This window comes from Phocoena sinus, chromosome 11 (assembly GCF_008692025.1).
Source record: "Phocoena sinus isolate mPhoSin1 chromosome 11, mPhoSin1.pri, whole genome shotgun sequence".
NCBI classification, from domain to species: domain Eukaryota; kingdom Metazoa; phylum Chordata; class Mammalia; order Artiodactyla; family Phocoenidae; genus Phocoena; species Phocoena sinus.
The window spans coordinates 84,598,436-84,615,538 of NC_045773.1; the positions used below are offsets into that span (position 1 = coordinate 84,598,436).

Genomic DNA, 17,103 nt, shown 5'->3' on the forward strand with positions numbered 1-17,103 from the left:
CGGGATCACATCTAATTCATGTTTGAAAATATTCATGTTTCCAGTGAATGCTTGGTACTGGCAGAATGAATGAAAATGGGAAGAATAGCAGTCTACTGCAGAGTTGAGGCATCGAATGAAAATACAGTTGGATTACACATGTCTTTTATTCTAGAATTGCAAGACAATAGCTGTTAAAGCTAATAGTGGTTCCTCCAGCCGATAGAATTGCCTGCATATATTCAGGGAGCTCTTGTCCTCACAGGGCAACCGTTTCTCTTACTCTAAGTGTAAATACTTTTCTGTGTTGGCCCATAATCTACTTGCTTGTAATCTCCACTCTGCTCCCGGCGAAGCCATCAGAAGGACGGCGTGGAGAATATGACTCTTCCAGTTGGTAGCGCCTTAGAAATTTGGAGACAGGTGTTGATGTTCATTTCAGTCTTTCTCCAGCTAAAACGTCCTGAATTCTTTCAGCCACTCCTCAGTGAGAAGGATTGCTTCATCTTCCTATCCCGGTTACATTCTACCTGCAAACTTTGGAGTGTTTCAGTGGCCACCTTAATATGAGATGCCTGGAACCGAACACCAAGATGTGGTTTGACTTGTGCAGAATTTACTATGGGCCGATTACACCCTAGGATCACAGTCAGTGGTTTGGGAAGTGGAGCCCTTTCGTTAGAGGAAATTTTACAAAAAGTCCCCTTTGTGTAATCCATAAACGGAGATCTTTTCTGGTTGCAGGGAGTTTTCTGGATAGTTTGGGAGGCCCACCTGCTCATGATTTTCCTCCTCATGTACTGTGGTGGCCGCTGAAACATTTTTATGGAACTCAGGATTTTGTGACCCACCCCAATCTGAAAAATGTATGATTAAAATGTATTACATATTTCTATGAACGGAGTCCAAGTTTTCAGACTCAATATAGGTTATATTAAGTTTAAGTGCTACCAAAATTTCCATTTACACTCACACGGAGAGCTGTCAAGTTACATCCTCCCATCCTATAATGCAGGATTTTTCATGTTTTCCTATTAAATTTAATCTTGTTGGTCTGTATTTCAGCCTGTTCACCTAATTTTGGGTCTTGATTTTGTAACTTGTTATCTTTTCCATCTTACCATAATCTAGATATTTGGCAGTGTGCTCTCTACATGGTATCCAACTATTTTTATAAGTTTTTTGAAGCAAATAGGGTCCATGAGAGAGATTCTTCTTCAAACTGACACCTGGATGCAGATGAGCATTTTTTGTGGTTCAAAGACTTTGTACCCAACATTCCTAAAATTACACTACATCTCCCACCGCAACACTTTCTATCTCGATCAATGTCAGCAATATTTATCTGTGCCGAAAAGTTATGTACAATCTTGGCTTCTTTCTTCCCCTTACCTCATATTCCCAACTGTTCACCACATCCTGCTGACTTTACTTGCTAAATATTAGGACAGTTTCCCAATTTTCATCTCTCTACCACAGCCCTTGTTTAGGCTCACCTGTGCTCTCAACAGGCAACAGTAACTTCCTAACAGGTGTCCTTTTTTTTCCGGTCTTTCCCCCCTGAGTTTTGTTCTGTCCTCATTTCCAGTGTCACCTGTCTGGACCAAAATTTGACTATGTGTGGTTCACGTGCTTAAAACCCTCCAGTTGCTCCCCGTCACCCACAGACAAAGCTGAAGGTCTTCAAGTTCATGACTGTTTCACATCGTATTCCTATACCCCCTAAACTGGGCTTGATGCTCTTACAACATTAAATGGCTTGGGATTTCCTCCATGCCCTATACTCCCTCTTGGTTTTTACTGGCTTCTTTGTCTGAAATTCTCTGCATTCATACTGCCACCCAAACTTTTTTTTGTCAAAACTTACTTGTTTTTAAGATTCAGCTTAGGTGTGCTCCTCCGTGAGTTCTGCTTCCGCGTATTCAACCAACTGCGGATCGAAAATATGTGAAAAAATTTTTCCAGAAAGTTCCATAAAGCAAAATTTGAATTTATGCACACTGACAACTATTTACATAGTATTTACATTGTATTAGGTACTGTAAGTAATCTAAGGTAAGTTATATGCAAATACTATGTCATTTAACATAAGGGACGTGAGCATCGCAGATTTTGGTATCCCCTGTGGATACTGAAGGAAGGGTGACCATAATTTGCATTTAATCTGGTCTTTAGTAGACACTTAGTAAATATTTGTTAAGTAAAATAATGGATGAATCAACCCACTTATATACACATATTCATGTTATTTTCCAACCCAAATTTTACCATTATATACACAAAGATATGTGGATTAGTGAGTCCATTAACTGTTATGTTGAAATGCAAATATTCTATGTTTGATGCTTTCTTCATCTATCAAACTAGCAGCCCTGTATAAAAGAAATAAGGAAATTTCCTCATTAATGACATGCTAAGTGAACTTATTTTGGACTTCTTTCCATTATTGCCTCCTTTCCTAAACGCACACAAACAGTTCTGGAAGGAGTGGATTTCTAGTTAAACTGCCTGATTGGAGATCACTTTTTACATGGTTCTTTCTTTCCAGTAGCTTCAAACAATTAACCTGGAGGTGAAATAACACGAATTTATTGACTATTCCCTGTGATATTGTAAATGTGCCTCTTGGCACTAAGCAGTTTATAATTTCATTGGCAGAAGGAGACATACACATGACATAGGTAACAGTGAATTCAGCAAGTAGTCCAGTATCAAAAAGAATGGCACCGATGATAAGTGTTTGGCATTTTTGGAAACAGTGGCGATTTAAACAAAGAAAAAGCAAACAACCAGCTGCACCACATTTGAATGGGCAGAGGCTTAATTTACAAAAAATATAAATTATTTAGGAAGGGAATCAGGTGAAGGTCCGGGAAACAGGACCTCCTGTGATTTTATGTTGAGTGAATTGTGAGGCTACTAGGGTTATTCTAGAAATAAGCCCATTAGTACACCTAAATTGAAAAATTGTGTAATGTTTGGAATAGGGGCTGTTTTATCAGAACTTTCTTATGAAGTCTGATACCACTGTAATCGGATAAGAACCTCGTGCCTACTGAGCTTACATCCACTTGAAAACACATTAGAAACAGGAAAAAAAAATGAATTAAACATAGGGAAAACCATCAAGTGCTACCTGGGATAGTCGTGCTCTAATGTCTTCAGACTGGAGAAAGGTGTTTCCCAGGCTGCTCCTAGGCAAATGCAGAAAGGAAAGTTTGCCCGGTTTTCCCGTGGCCAGAAGGAAGTATACTTTGAAGCAAATATACTTTTTCCAAGAATTCCATCCATTCATTCACATTTAGCAACTATTTACTGACTCTCCAAAAGGCACTGTGTTAAGCTATAGAGAGAATTCCATGGTTGCTAAAGCAACACCATGAATTGATTTCCCATGTTTAACACCCCTCTGCCCCGCAATAATATTTTGTCTAGCAACCAGATATAGCCTCGTGTAAATTAAAGAGCATTGCCTGTGTTAAGTGAGAAATATAGGTCTAGTCATGCCTTGGGCAAATTATCCAACAATTCTGTCCTCAATTGGGAAGTGAAAGGGTTGAACCATTTGCTTTCTTGAGTCCTTTGGGGGCTCTAAAATATAATGACCTAATTAATTTTGATGGTCTTCTGGCTTACACTTTAGTATTTGTGAGTGTGTTTAGTACCTGAACATGCTGATAGAGTTAACTTTGTGAACTTTCACAGAAGACAAAGTTCTGAAATACAACGGCAATGGTGTGTTCATTTAAACGGGAAAACATCCTTCTGTTCGCAGGGCAGGTATAAACTTCCATTGCTTAGGCATTTGAAAACTTAATGAGTTAATATTTATTATGCTATATGACAATAGTTAAAATATTTCCGTGCCTGGTTAATTGAGATGTGGTGCTTTGATTTTATGGCATTTTATATGAACAGATTTTAAAATGCACTGCTTGACTTTATGGATAATTCTGACGTTTTAGACATGGCAGAGACATAGATCTTTTTATATCTGTTACAGTGGATGAAATTGCTGTATAAAGTTTAAACTGCTCCATCAACGAAATTGAGCATTTTAGTAAAAGAAACTTATACGTGTGTGTATAAAATTACCAAAGTCACATAGCAAATATTATCTTGAAGTCATTTCTGAAAGGGAGTATTTTCATGTTCTCAGTGAATAATTTCTTTCTGCCTGAGAGCTACTGTTGTACCCTGGGAAATATTCAGAGGAGAAGATAAAATTATTTAGATTTGCAGCTTCTTGTCATGGGAGGTGAAGGTCTTTTTTATTATTATTATTAATGTGATGGGAATATTTCCATCACATGGTGTCTCTGTACAGCACCTTTTCATCACGTAAATAATTACAGTTCTGATTTTTTTAATACCTCCTGCCATTCCTTGCTTCCCCACCTCAATCGCTTTCCATCTGAGTGAGGAGAATGTCTCTCTTCTCAGATAAAGGTTTCCCCAAGTACTGACACTTGGTGGGAGTGGTGGGGGTGGGGAGAAGGGTCGTTTCTCTGCCTCAACACGACCCAGATCTGAGCTGGCTGGAAAGGAGTGTACCAGGAAACAGGAGCTTGTTCTTTTCAAACTAAACTTTTCTTGCGTGTAGTAATTGCAGTATTTTTCCAGAGAAAGATTCAGCTTCCGGCCTGGCATCTTTTCCTTTCACATGGACCTGCTTCTATAACCAGGGCTCCTGGCCTGGTCTCAGAATGGACAGCCCACGTATCCTGCTACTGAGGGCTAGACTGGCCCAGAGTCCCCTTGGTGATCAGTGGTGTCAGGCACCATCCCTGCCCTCGGGCAGCGAATATTCTCACCTTCTCATGAGGGAGAGAGACAACGAACCAGGAAACAGAGAAGTAAGGCAGGTCAGAGAGCAGGGATGCTGTCGATGTCATGGGGGTGGAGGTGCCCTGAGCGCACACCTCCTCACGGCTCCATTTCTGCATCTGGAGAACAAGTCACAGGTCAGGCAAGTGTGTCTTCCACAAACCCCCCTTTTCTGTATCATTTTTGCCCCTCAGTGATGACTTCTTCCAGTTTCTCTTAGGTCCTTGGTTGGGCCCTGCCATTATTGAATGGAAAATGGCAAATTATTTGGTGGTCAAAAGAATAGACAGTCTTCAGATAAAAAAACTGAAGACAGTTGTAGAGGAGAATTTTTTGAAAAATCGGATCTAGTCTTTTTGCATTCAAATGAACTTTAGCTTTTGTTGTGAAAAATCTATACCCTCCTAATACTTGGTAACTTCTGTGTTCTTTCCCTCCTCAGGACCTTTGACCCAGCCATTTCCTCTCCCTGGAGCATTCCCCCTCAGATATCCATTCCTCATGCTTTTTAAGTCTTTGTTTACATGCTATTTTTAAAATGAGGCCTGCCCTTATGGCTCGAACATTGCTCCCTCTCTCTAGCACTCCATAGCACTTATATGATGTAATATTCATGATTATTGTGTCTATTGAATCTCCACTGTCCCTTCTACTCCCAGCCTCCACAAGGCCATGAGATTTCTGCTTATGTGAATTCCTAGTTCTTAGAACAAGGCCTGGCACGTAGTAGGTGCTCAATAAATATTGTTGAATTACAAAAGTTTTTTTTTGTAACAACTTATAGTCAACTTTCAAAAGTTTGATTTAAGCGTCTGCAGCAGTGACTTCAGCCTCCATCGGGGCTCAATGCTGATAGAAGTCACCTTAACAATCTCGGAAGGACCATGTGTGTCAGTGAGTCACTGGTGGGTCCTCCTATGAAAATGACCCCAAGGCTTAGAACCTTCACTACAAGGATTTTTTTTTGGGTAGCGATTCTCAGAGTCTTGGTAGGCATCCGAACTGGTCCTTTCACTTTGAGATTCTTTCCCTTCACGCCTCTGATCAAATCATCACACACTTTCTCCAAAGATTTTATGTTGCTGCTGTAATTCGGTGAATTGCCACCTCTGGTTCCACACGTGTCTTTCCGGTATCTTTCAAAGACATGTGATGAGGCAGGGGCAGGTGCAGGCGGACCTGCACTCTGCTACACCTCTTCCTCAAAGAGACGAAAGATTAAAAAACCCACATCACGACAACAACAACAGCAACCTGTTAAATCCCTCAGGAAAATCTCACAAGGGCTGTTTGTTTGTTTTGGGGACTTAGGGGTTGGAAGCAAGTGCTAACGCTGTCCTGGCCCAGGTAGGAGAGGGCTCATTATCCAAGCAGGGTGGGGGGTATGGGTGGAGGTAGGGGGGCAGGGACGCCATCAGCCCAACCCCAGGCATCTCAAAGGGAAAATGACAGGAGAGGGAGCTGGCCATTCGCTGGGCTTGCGACCCTCTGACTTCTCCTCCCATCCCGAGAGTAGTCAGGTCTAAGTGTGGACAGAGGGACTCATCCCTCTGTAGTTTGGTTCTGAAGGGCATGAGTGTAGAATAGTGGAACTGAGACACATTAACAATTTACCTTCATTTAACAAGTTGTATGAAGACATGGTCATAAGTGTTCAGGTTTTTTTTTTTTTTTTATCATATTAGAATGTGTTCTGAAGAGACTGCTCCCACAGACTAAACCAACCTTTCTATTTGACCAGCTGACTTTCTTTAAAAGTGTCTTGAAAACCTTTTGTGCTCCTTTCCTGAAAGATTTAGTGAGAATGTGATAAGCAGAATAATGGCCCTCCAAAATCCATGTACTAATCCCCGGCATCTGTGAATACGTTATGTTACAGGGCAACAGGGGAGTAAAGGTTGCTAATGAGCTGACCTTAAAACAGGGAGATGGTCCGTACTTACCTCGGTGGGTCCAGTGGACTCCAAAGCGTCCTTTAAATGTGGAAGAGGGAGGCAGAAGAGTCAGAACCAGAGAGCTGACGTCGTAAGAAAGACTCAATGATGGGCCATTGCTGGCTTTGAAGGTGGAAGGAGGGGCCACGAGCCAAGGAATGCAGGTGGCTCCAGGAAGCTGGAAGTGGCAAAAAGATGGATTCTCCCCTAGAGCCTGCAGAAAGGAACACAGCCCTGCTAACACCTTGATTTTTTAGCCTGGGGAGACACATTTCAGACCCCGACCTCCAGAACTGTAGGATAACAAACTTGTGTAGTTTTAAGCCATCAAGTTTATGGTAATTTGTTACAGCTGCAATTGGAAACCAGTACAGAAAGAGTAAGGGGAAACCTGTCTTTGTGTTTTTGCCACATGCCTCCTTCCCAGTGCTGTGGTATTTTCAGTATTCTTCCAGGGAAAATTAAAAGACAGAGACAGAACCAAAAAGCACTTTAGGAGACTGTGATGGCCAAACCTGGCAGTGGCCACTGTGAACTTCCCTCAGGGGACTGGAGTCACACCCTCACTTCAGGACAGTGGCCAGAAGCTCACAAAAAGAGACCCACGCTGGCAAGGCCTCAAGCCATGATTCCTCCACCATGGCCTGGGTTAGGGAAAGAGATGTATATGAGGAAATATTAAAAGTTAGTGCACAGTGCTACTCTTGGAATTCTTCATTAGCAGGTGTTTAAAAGTCAGCGCTCTAAAATTACTTGCAGAAGCTTATAAATATGAATTTCCTGTAATTCACATTTTATAAGAACTCCTATCAGCTGTATCACAGCTTGAAAAATACCAAAAATGCATTAGAAAAACCTTTCTGTTTAAAACTATATTGATCTCATGTTTACATGGCAAAAGAAGGCCATTACGCAGCAGGCAGTAAAAGCTTCATTTCAGAGAGCTTGAGAAAAACCTCAAAATAATTCACTGTTAGACTTTTCCTTACAAAATAAAATGAAATAACACCACCTGCTGCTTAAAATCTCCAATTAATGCTATAAAAAGTACCTTCATTTAAAAAGCCAATGTGTAAATTTCTCCAAGCTGGGTGCAGACATTTCTTCAAATTTACTGTAACCTTTTGCTCCTGTCTGCAGGAGAAAGAGGCTTCCAGATTCCAAAGAGAAGCCAGACCTGATTTTCACCTAACTACTTAAGAGTGAAAGCCCTTTCTGTTCATCGGGTTCAGTTATTTAAGATACTGATAATTCACATCTAATCTGCTGCTATGTGTGTTTAGTAGAGATTGTGAAAGAAGATTATCGAAGCTTGCCAACATTCCACCTAGGAATTAAAATCAGGGTGTTTTTGCACGAACCACAGAAGAGAAGGAAGAGGCTGGAAGAAAAAATGAACAGTGATCTTTCTCATCTCACAAGGCTCTTTAAAGACCAAATCAGCAGGTGTGAAAATCACCACCTTTGAGCAGTTTTTAAGCAATGAGAAAGTGCAGGTCTTTTATCTCTCTTTCCCACCCTGATAGTCAGGTTAATGAGAATTTCCGAGGGGTGAGCCACTGGACACCTTTGAAATGCCCCCTTCTGTTTATCAGATGAATCAAGGGACAGTCAGCTGTGAACACTGGGCAGGAGGGGTCATTTGCTGCCTGTGAGCAAAACCAGCAGGCCGTTTCTGTCTTTCTGTTTTCTTGCCCAGCCAGTTATCAGGGCAGAAGCTAGCATGGAAAGAGTTGCCAAGAATCATTCGGGGCTGTTGTGGTCAGTTACTGGTACAGAGCAGGGAGTTCCTGGCAGACAAGACTGAAGACAGATCTATGGCTTAACCTAGGATGGTCCAGCGTCTTTGCTTGCCCCTCAAGGCTCTCCACGGTAGCCCGCTCGACTGGTACCGCTCATCTCCCACCACCCCTCACCATGAATCCAGGAGGACTGGTCTCTTTAATTAGGTCCCTTGATGATCCCTGCCCCTCCAATGCTCTGTTCTTATTTTTAATTCTTGACTGGTGTGTCCTGCCCCACCATATCTCTTTTGCATAACCTACATTCTCTGAAAGTCCAGGGGAAGTGGTACAGCTTCCCCCAGGGAAGACTTTATAATCCTCGCTCACACTGATCTTAACCTTTCACGTCTGTGACCTTACTGAGTCGCAAAACTGGCATCTTAGGTAGAGGTTTGTTCGCAAAAAGGTATCCGTGTTATTTATCGCTTAATTAAATCAGTACATCAAGGTGATGTTTTGTGGGCACCCTGCTATCTTCTCTACTCCTCTTCCCTTGGTTTTGTGAAAATCCTGTCTGTTGCTTTTCCCTTTCCCTTTCTGTTCCTTCTCAGTCTGAGAAGAAAGGTAACTCCTTTGTCTCCCTATCTATCTTCAAGTGTAGTGTCCCTCAGAGTTAGGTCACAGCCTCTCTCTTCTTCTGTATCCACATCTCCCTGGAACACGAGTCCTGCATCCCAGCTACCTCCTGCATGCCTTCACTGATAGTACAGAATTTTCGAACTTAAATTAGATTCTCAGTTAAACCCGTTCTTCGCGGATCCCCTCCAGTTATGTCTTCCTCACGTATTCTTCTCAGATGCCTAAGTGAGAAACCTCAGAGTCATCTGTCAGCTGTGTTCCACCCTTGCCGCATCCCACAGGCTGCTGTTTGGTCTATTTCTAACACCTCTGGAAGGAGTTTCTGCCTTTAGACCCCACTGCCGTTCCCTGGGTCACATCCTCTCTACCTATGAGCAGTCCGACCTGAGCAGAACCTGAGGGGTTCTCAGACTCCAGTCTTGTTCATTTCTAATCTATTCTTGACAGTCACAAGTTATCATCTGAAATGCAGACAGGATCAGGACTCTATCTTAGAAACTCTGGTGGTTTCTTGCTCACCAGAGCCCAGCCTGTCTCTTTCGCCTGCTTGTAAGTCCTGTCGAGTCTGCTCTAGTCTTCATGGCTCGTGCTCAGACAGGGATGGTCCAGCCACTGGGCTCCTGAAAGCGTTGCGAGAGTCTGCTCAGATTTCTTTGTCTCTGTCAAACTGTCACTGAGCCCTCAGTCAAAAATAAGCACTCTTTTTTTTAAGGGTACCATTTGCCCTTCGCACAGACCTTCATTAGGTTACCTATTATATAAAATGTTATTTATCGTGAACATGATCTATTCTAGGGCAGGGACTGTGCCTTTGTTCATCCTTGTATCCTGAATGCTGGCATAATACCTGGATCATAGTGGGTGGGGGGCAGGTATCAACGAAAGTTTGTCAGTCAATGGATGTTCACTTCCAATTAGCATATAGATCCACTACTGGGCAAATATTATGTGTTAAACTTTTTTTATCCTCATACAGTTATGAACACACAGGTGACAAAGAATAAACACTTGTTGGCTAATTTGTGATTAAAGCTGTAAGCAAGTGAAAGTGGAACTGTAGGACGTAGGCATGTGGCTGAAATATTGGATATAAATGTTTCACAGTGATGTGTGGGCGTGTATGGAGATTTGCTGCACTATGCTTTAGAGTGATGTACTGTTTTACTGCTCTGGTATGAATGGGAGCACATGATCTTAAAGCAGGAGACCAGTTGCCAGGATTTAGGGGGGATATTTATTTAGGTGAAATTAGTCAAAAAAGAAAAGGGAGTTTCAGACCCACCAAAGAGCTGTAGTCTCAGAACATGCATATTAGTGTGTGTATGTGTGTAATGGTATAGGCAAAACTTCCTGTTTAAGGCTCTCTTTATGTAATGTGTCAAACATAAGTAAATCAAGGGCTTGCTAACATTAGAAGTTCTATATCGTTTACATAAAGAAGTAAGCAATGACTGAATGACTGGGGTTGGGGACTTGTGAAGGGAAGCAGGCTAGAATACTCATTGTGGCTGACTGATTTCATAGTCAGGTTCCTACTTCATTTTTTCATGTTCCTTTGTGAACTTTCCATCCATCTTCCTATGAATATGTCTATATACATATGTATATATGTATATATATTATAATGTATATATGCACACTCATTTGTGTGTGTGTGTGTGTGTGTGTATGTTTATCCAGTTAAGCTTCATGCTTGTCCAGTTCAGGGACAGACTTTCTCATTTACTTGTCTACTGCCTACTCTAGATTGATTACACCTAATAAGTTGTCCAACATGTAGCAGATACTCAACAGTTACTTACTGACAACCTAATTTTCTTTGTATATCTAACGGAAATGATGCAAACATTTAGTTCCGTTTCAAAATTTTTGGAAAGCACACAGAGTCCCACAGCAGCTCTGCGTTTCCAAATTTTTGTTGGAGCATGGACACAGCAACCATTTATAAAAATCCCCCCTCCCTCACCCCGCCAAATTGGAGGAGACCTAAGAGCAGATAAGGTGTTTAAAAGAAATGTCTTCACTCCCGTGTTCTCTATGCCATCATCTACATGGCTCCAAGAGGAATATTTCAAAGCACATAATCTGGCAGAAACACTTATCCACACATTTCTTTTTTTATTGATCGATGTCATAACTCTGTTAGAGGCTAAGGATACAAAGATGAACAAGACATGGGCCCCTCCCTCGAGGTATTCACAGTCAGATTAGTTGGTCTTCACAGTCCAGGAATGGAGGTGGGTGCCACCCATGACAGGGGCAGGGCTAGGGTACTGGGGGATCACAGAAGAGGGACAGCCAAAACCAGACTGAGAGGCCAGGGCGAGCTTCATGGAGGTGGAAGTCTTTGGGAAGGATGCGGGTCAGGTCATTGTCAGCAGCCCCCTGTCATCCTCAGGACCACACTCCTGACAGGGTCTCATAAGCTCTTTCACCTTCTGGTTTCTATCACCTCCTCATTTTCAAGCATCAATATACAACACACGTGTGTGTACACATGTGTACATGTGCTTACACACACACACACACACACTCACCGAATGCTCTGGCTAATAAGAACTGAGCAGATCATGTTAGTCAAGACTCAGATCTCATTGGCTTATGTAAAGGAATACTTCACCCTTGATATCTCTGACTGTTCACCTACAATTCATGCTTCAGCCTATTGGAATCATTTTTCAGTTCTCAACCTTCTAATGAAAGCACACTGGCCAAGGTTGTCCTTGACCTCTGGAAGGTTAAATCCAATGACCTTTTTACAGCTTCCTTTTACTTGGCCTCTTTGCCCCATGTGGGTGACCCTGTCACTTAGCACTGTGTCATCTTGGACAAGTTCATTAAGTGATCTCTGCCTCGCTTCCCTCAATTATAAAATGAGATAGTAATACGATTATTATTATCACAACCCTATGAGTATTGATTGAGTTGATATATGCAAAGTGCCTGGTATAAAGCAAGCATAGTTAAATGCTACTGTTATTTAACTTCCCTGATCAGTCTCTAGAAAACAATCTCTATGCTGGTAACTTTGACAGCACTCTTGGGTTGTCCCCCCACCTCTTTGTGTCCTTCAGCCTTCGTTCATTGACCTCTCTTATTTATTCTGCCTCCCCTTAAATATTAAGGTCTCAGGGTTTGTCCAACATCCCAGGCTAACACACTGGTCCACCCCCAGGGCTCTCCTGCCTCCCACTTGCCGCTACGACAGCTCAAATCTAACCACTTCCTGAGTGGTCTGTGTGAAACTCAAATCTCAGCATGTTCTTCCGCTGCAGAGGCTACCCTCTGCAGGACCAAACCCCTTTACTTGGCTTACAAAGCTCTTTCCACCAGCTGGCCTCAGCCCACCCTGCAGATCTTACCTCTCACCACCCTGACCCCTCACTTCCAGTGCCTCTAGGCAGCTCCTCATATGTACTGGCCAAGTGGGCTCTGTAACTTGCATGGCCTTGCCCATGCTATTCATTCTTTCACACCAGCTTAGGCATGATTTCCTTGGGTATTCTTCTCCCTGGATATTCGACGACTGTCTCCTCTGTGCACCACCGTACCCCGAGCTGTTGCCCATCAGACCTCTAGGACAGCCGCTGTGCTGATTTGCAGTCATTGCCATTTCCCTCAAGGGCAAGGGCTGTCTTATTCTTTGTATCCTCAGCACCTAAAGAGCAGCTCCTGTGGTTGGTACAGAGTTGGCGCTCAGACGATGAACAGATGAATGGGACAGACAAACGGAAGGGCCAATAAACTGTAAAGCTGGACCCGGAGCCCATTCCCAGTGGACTCTGGTGATGCCAGTCCCCTGCTGCCTCTGCCTGTCAGGGAGAGACCTTCCCGAACTCTTTCTTTTTCTCTTTCCTGCGAGTGTTGGTGGGAATCTGGGTGCCTGGTGGGCATCTGCAGATGATCCAGATTGTCTCAATCCTCTGTGTTAAAAGGGAGGTCAAGGATGAGGTCAAGGTCATTAATGCATTAGGAAAAGCAACTTTTTACTTTTCTTTCCCACTGGTGGGAAAGCTCAGTACAGTGACATTTAAGAACAGTCTCTACTTTTAACCTCTTTCAAATGAATAGTAGTCTTAACCATTTTCTGTCAGTTTTCCTTTTCTTTGTAACTGCCCGTTTGGTGGCTACATAGGCAAGGATGGCAACTATTGGCTGGAAATCCCCAGACACAGGGTAACTTATAATAAGCCTGGTTGTCATGATCCCTACGCAATGCGACTTACAGCTTCTTTTTGCAAGCTAATCAATTCAAGGAAGTATGTCAGGTGTGCAACACATTTACAGGGATTGTTTATTTAATGTAAAAATGTCTTTCTTTATGCATTTATTTCTTTAGTTGTTAATTTGCCAATGAGTACCATCTCTAACAATTCAAAGCCCTTTCCAAAGTTAAGGTAAAATTGTTGCAAACGGCATGAATTTTGTAAAACAGATGAATTGAGAAAGTGAGAGGGGATGCTTGATACACAAAAGGTAGTTTTGCCGTTGCTGAGTTAACAGGAACAGTGAAGAACTGTCAGTGTTGGGGTAGAGTTAGCCCAACTCACACAAGGTTGGTATGTACAGAAATACCAACCTTGTCTCTGCTTCCTTTGTGACCAGTCAAGACCATTGCATATGGTTTTATCATCTGGTTTAAAAATGTGCAGTTTAAAATATATTTAAGAACAACGTGTAACACGTTTAAATGTAAAATTGGACCGTGTGAATATTCTTAGAATAGTATTCATAAAGAAGTCAGTTCACTTAGGCACAGGTGCAATGATATTATGAGCTCCCTCTTTGCTTAAAAGCTTTTTCCAAAAGTTTTCTGATAGAGGATTGCCAGATTACATTTATACCCGGGGGTGGAATTCATTAATCTCTGCTCAATTCATTTGGCCACGGACTTTTTGAAAAGGAACATAACAATTTTTTTAATCCACACATCCCCATATGAAAATACACGTTTCAGTCAGTCCTTTTTTTCATGAAAGTTCAGCTTTTGCCCCCCGCAGAAGAAAATATGTTCAAATAAGCAAATGTGATTGGAAATAAAAATAACTTTGATTATGATGAAACTTAGTGACTTCACTGTTTAAACAGTTATTTAATTTTTTGATTATTTTTATTTCGCATTCTAGTTTGTCCCACTGCCTTATGGATGTACTATTGTTATACCTGTAGCTCAATGCATTATTCTCTCCTTATTTTTAGCTCTTCTTTCAATGAAATAAAATATACGTAAGCTTTAGGAACATCTAAAGGAAACAGATGGCTTTTCAGAATTTCTTTAACCCTGAAATTAAATCTCTTGCTTTTCACTTTTGAGCTAAGAATAAAATTGTTATGGATGTCCTCAGACCGCATATTAATGCCTGTTCCACTCATATTCCACATTAACATTTTTATTTCCACTGGGATTTCTGATATAATCAGGTATTAAACCTGTGGTTATTTTGGCAATTATGCCTTTTATGGAAGGATTCTAACAGCTAAACCCTAAGTTAGGAAAAAATATTCTTTTTACTTCATATGGAAGAAGAGTTGTCCTAAAAGATGGTTAGAAGGTTCAATCGGAGGTTAAAATTTTTAAAGAAAAGCTCACAGAGAGAGTCCTCCACTTTCCATTCATTAAACAAAACACACAGGAAACTTTTTTCTTCCTCCCGCTCTGTCCAAAGCACATGCCAGACTCAAGCTCATGCCTTGAGCTCTGTGCCTGAGCCATCAATTTTTAAAAATTGACAGTTCTCCATTATTCCTACAGAGTTTAATTTCTCACACTGTCCTACAATTTTTACTTATTTTAAAGGGTATTGTCTCCCCTTTTCTCATTTGTTTTCCCAGAATAATCTCAAAACTACTCACCCTTCCTCACATGTCCCTCCACTCAGACCTGCTATTTCCATTTTCAATTTTTGAATTTGCTTCTTCTCATCCATAACTTAGAAGGCAGCCTGAATGTTCAAAAGTAAAATAGCTCTCCCCTGTGACTCTTACAGCACTGGCTCAGGTTTGGTCTAATTAGCATGTAGTTCATTACCTTAATGTTGGTGATGCTTCTTCCAAGGTATCATTTAAAAGGCCGAAGCTTGGGAGAAGCTGAGGCCTTGGTCCTGGCTCTGTGAAGCCTTAGACAAGTTATTTAATCCTCAGATCCTTTATGAAGTAGGATAAAAACACCTACTTCACAGGGTAATCGTGAGGAATGTGCTTAGCATACATAGTAGGCGTTCAAAAAAACTAGGTCCCTTCTCCCTCTCCTGGCTTCATATTGAGTGCCACGTGTAGCCCAGCCAGGTTACATGTCATGGGCTTTGGGAGAAATGAGTATGAGACAATCTCAATATCCTTTCTCTGGCAATATCTAAATTGCCTGTAATGTGGTACCATTACGGTACAGAGAGTAAGTATAAAAATTTCAGGGCTTCCCTGGTGGCGCAGTGGTTGAGAGTCCGCCTGCCAATGCAGGGGACACGGGTTCGTGCCCCGGTCCGGGAGGATCCCACATGCCGCAGAGCGGCTGGGCCCGTGAGCCATGGCCGCTGAGCCTGCGTGTCCGCAGCCTGTGCTCCGCAACGGGAGAGGCCACAGCAGTGAGAGGCCCGCGTATCGCCAAAAAAAAAAAAAAAAAAAAAAAAATTTCAGAGACTTGAAAGACATTGGGGGAAGGGGCCCTTGAGTTGTGTCCTGAAGGGAAGGATGGACAAGCGCTGTGGCCGGGAGGAGATTGATTGAGGAGAGGCCAGGAGGTGAGGAGGACAGGGAAGCGAGAGCCATCACGTTCCCCTGGGGTTGAGGGGTCTAGTTGCAGAGCTGTGGGGCGTGTTGGAGAGTCAGTCCATAGTATGATGGTCTTTAGGAATTGAACAGAGGACTTTAGACTTGAAATAGAACATAACAGGGAGCTGGAGTTCAAGTAATTGCATTACCCTCGTTAAGTGGATTATCTTCCAGGTGGCAAGAAGAGAGGGTTTTTACGCCTTTTATTTTCTCCAATGTAGTGAAGTGATTTTTAAACACTCTGTGACTCATCGTACAAAAATATTTACATCGTGATACAGGAAACCTGCATATGCTTATGTATATTTGTTTCATGAAATAAAAGTTTTGTGAAACAGTAGTTACCCTGGTTATGTGTACTGCACAGGGCCGACTATGTAATTTGCAGGGTCTTGTGCAAAATGGAGATGTGGGACCTTTTGTTCAAAATGCAGGTAAAAAGTGCTGTTAAAGGTACTTAAATATATACTTTTTCCTTTCTTCTGTGGTCTCTTTCTTTCTCAGCTTGTCATGGTGTCTTTTATGTTGCTTTTATTGTCATTCTGAGTAAAGAAAATTTAAATTGGAAGTTTAAATTATTAAGATTTAGAAATGAAAAAGGAGAAATCACAATTGACACTGAAGAAATGCAAATGATTATAAGAGACTACTACAAGCAGCTATATGCCAATAAAATGGACAACCATGAAGAAATGGACAAATTTGTGTAAAGGTGCAGTTTCCTGAGACTGAACCAGGAGAATTAGAAAATATAAACAGACCTATCACAAGTAATGAAATTGAAACTGTAATTAAAAATCTTCCAACAAACGCAAGTCCAGGGCTAGATGGTTTCACAGGTGAATTCTACCAAACATTTAGAGAAGAGCTAACACTGATTCTCCTCAAACTCTTCCAAAAAATTGCAGAGGGAGAAACACTCCCAAATTCATTCTCCAGAGCCACCATCACCCTGATAGCAAAACTGAAAAAAGATATCACAAAAGAAAGAAAATTATAGACAAATATCACTGATGAACATAGATGCAAAAATCCTGAACAAAATACTAGTAAACAGAATCCAACAACACATTAAAAGGATCGTACACCATGATCAAGTGGGGTTTATCCCAGGGATGCAGGGATTCTTCAATATATGCAAATCAATTAATGTGATACACCACATTAACAAATGAAGGAATAAAAACCATATGATCATCTCAATAGAGGCAGAAAAAGCTTTTGACAAAATT

At 41.7% G+C, this 17,103-nt stretch overlaps 1 protein-coding gene and 1 pseudogene across 2 annotated transcripts in view; one reads left to right on the forward strand and one right to left on the reverse strand.

The window, feature by feature from the left end:
• Positions 1 to 17,103, forward strand: part of DCDC2 (doublecortin domain containing 2) — a 157,663-nt gene that overhangs the window by 94,192 nt on the left and 46,368 nt on the right. The gene's annotated exons all lie outside the window — the stretch shown is intronic.
• LOC116762826 lies at positions 5,611 to 5,955 on the reverse strand (annotated as a pseudogene).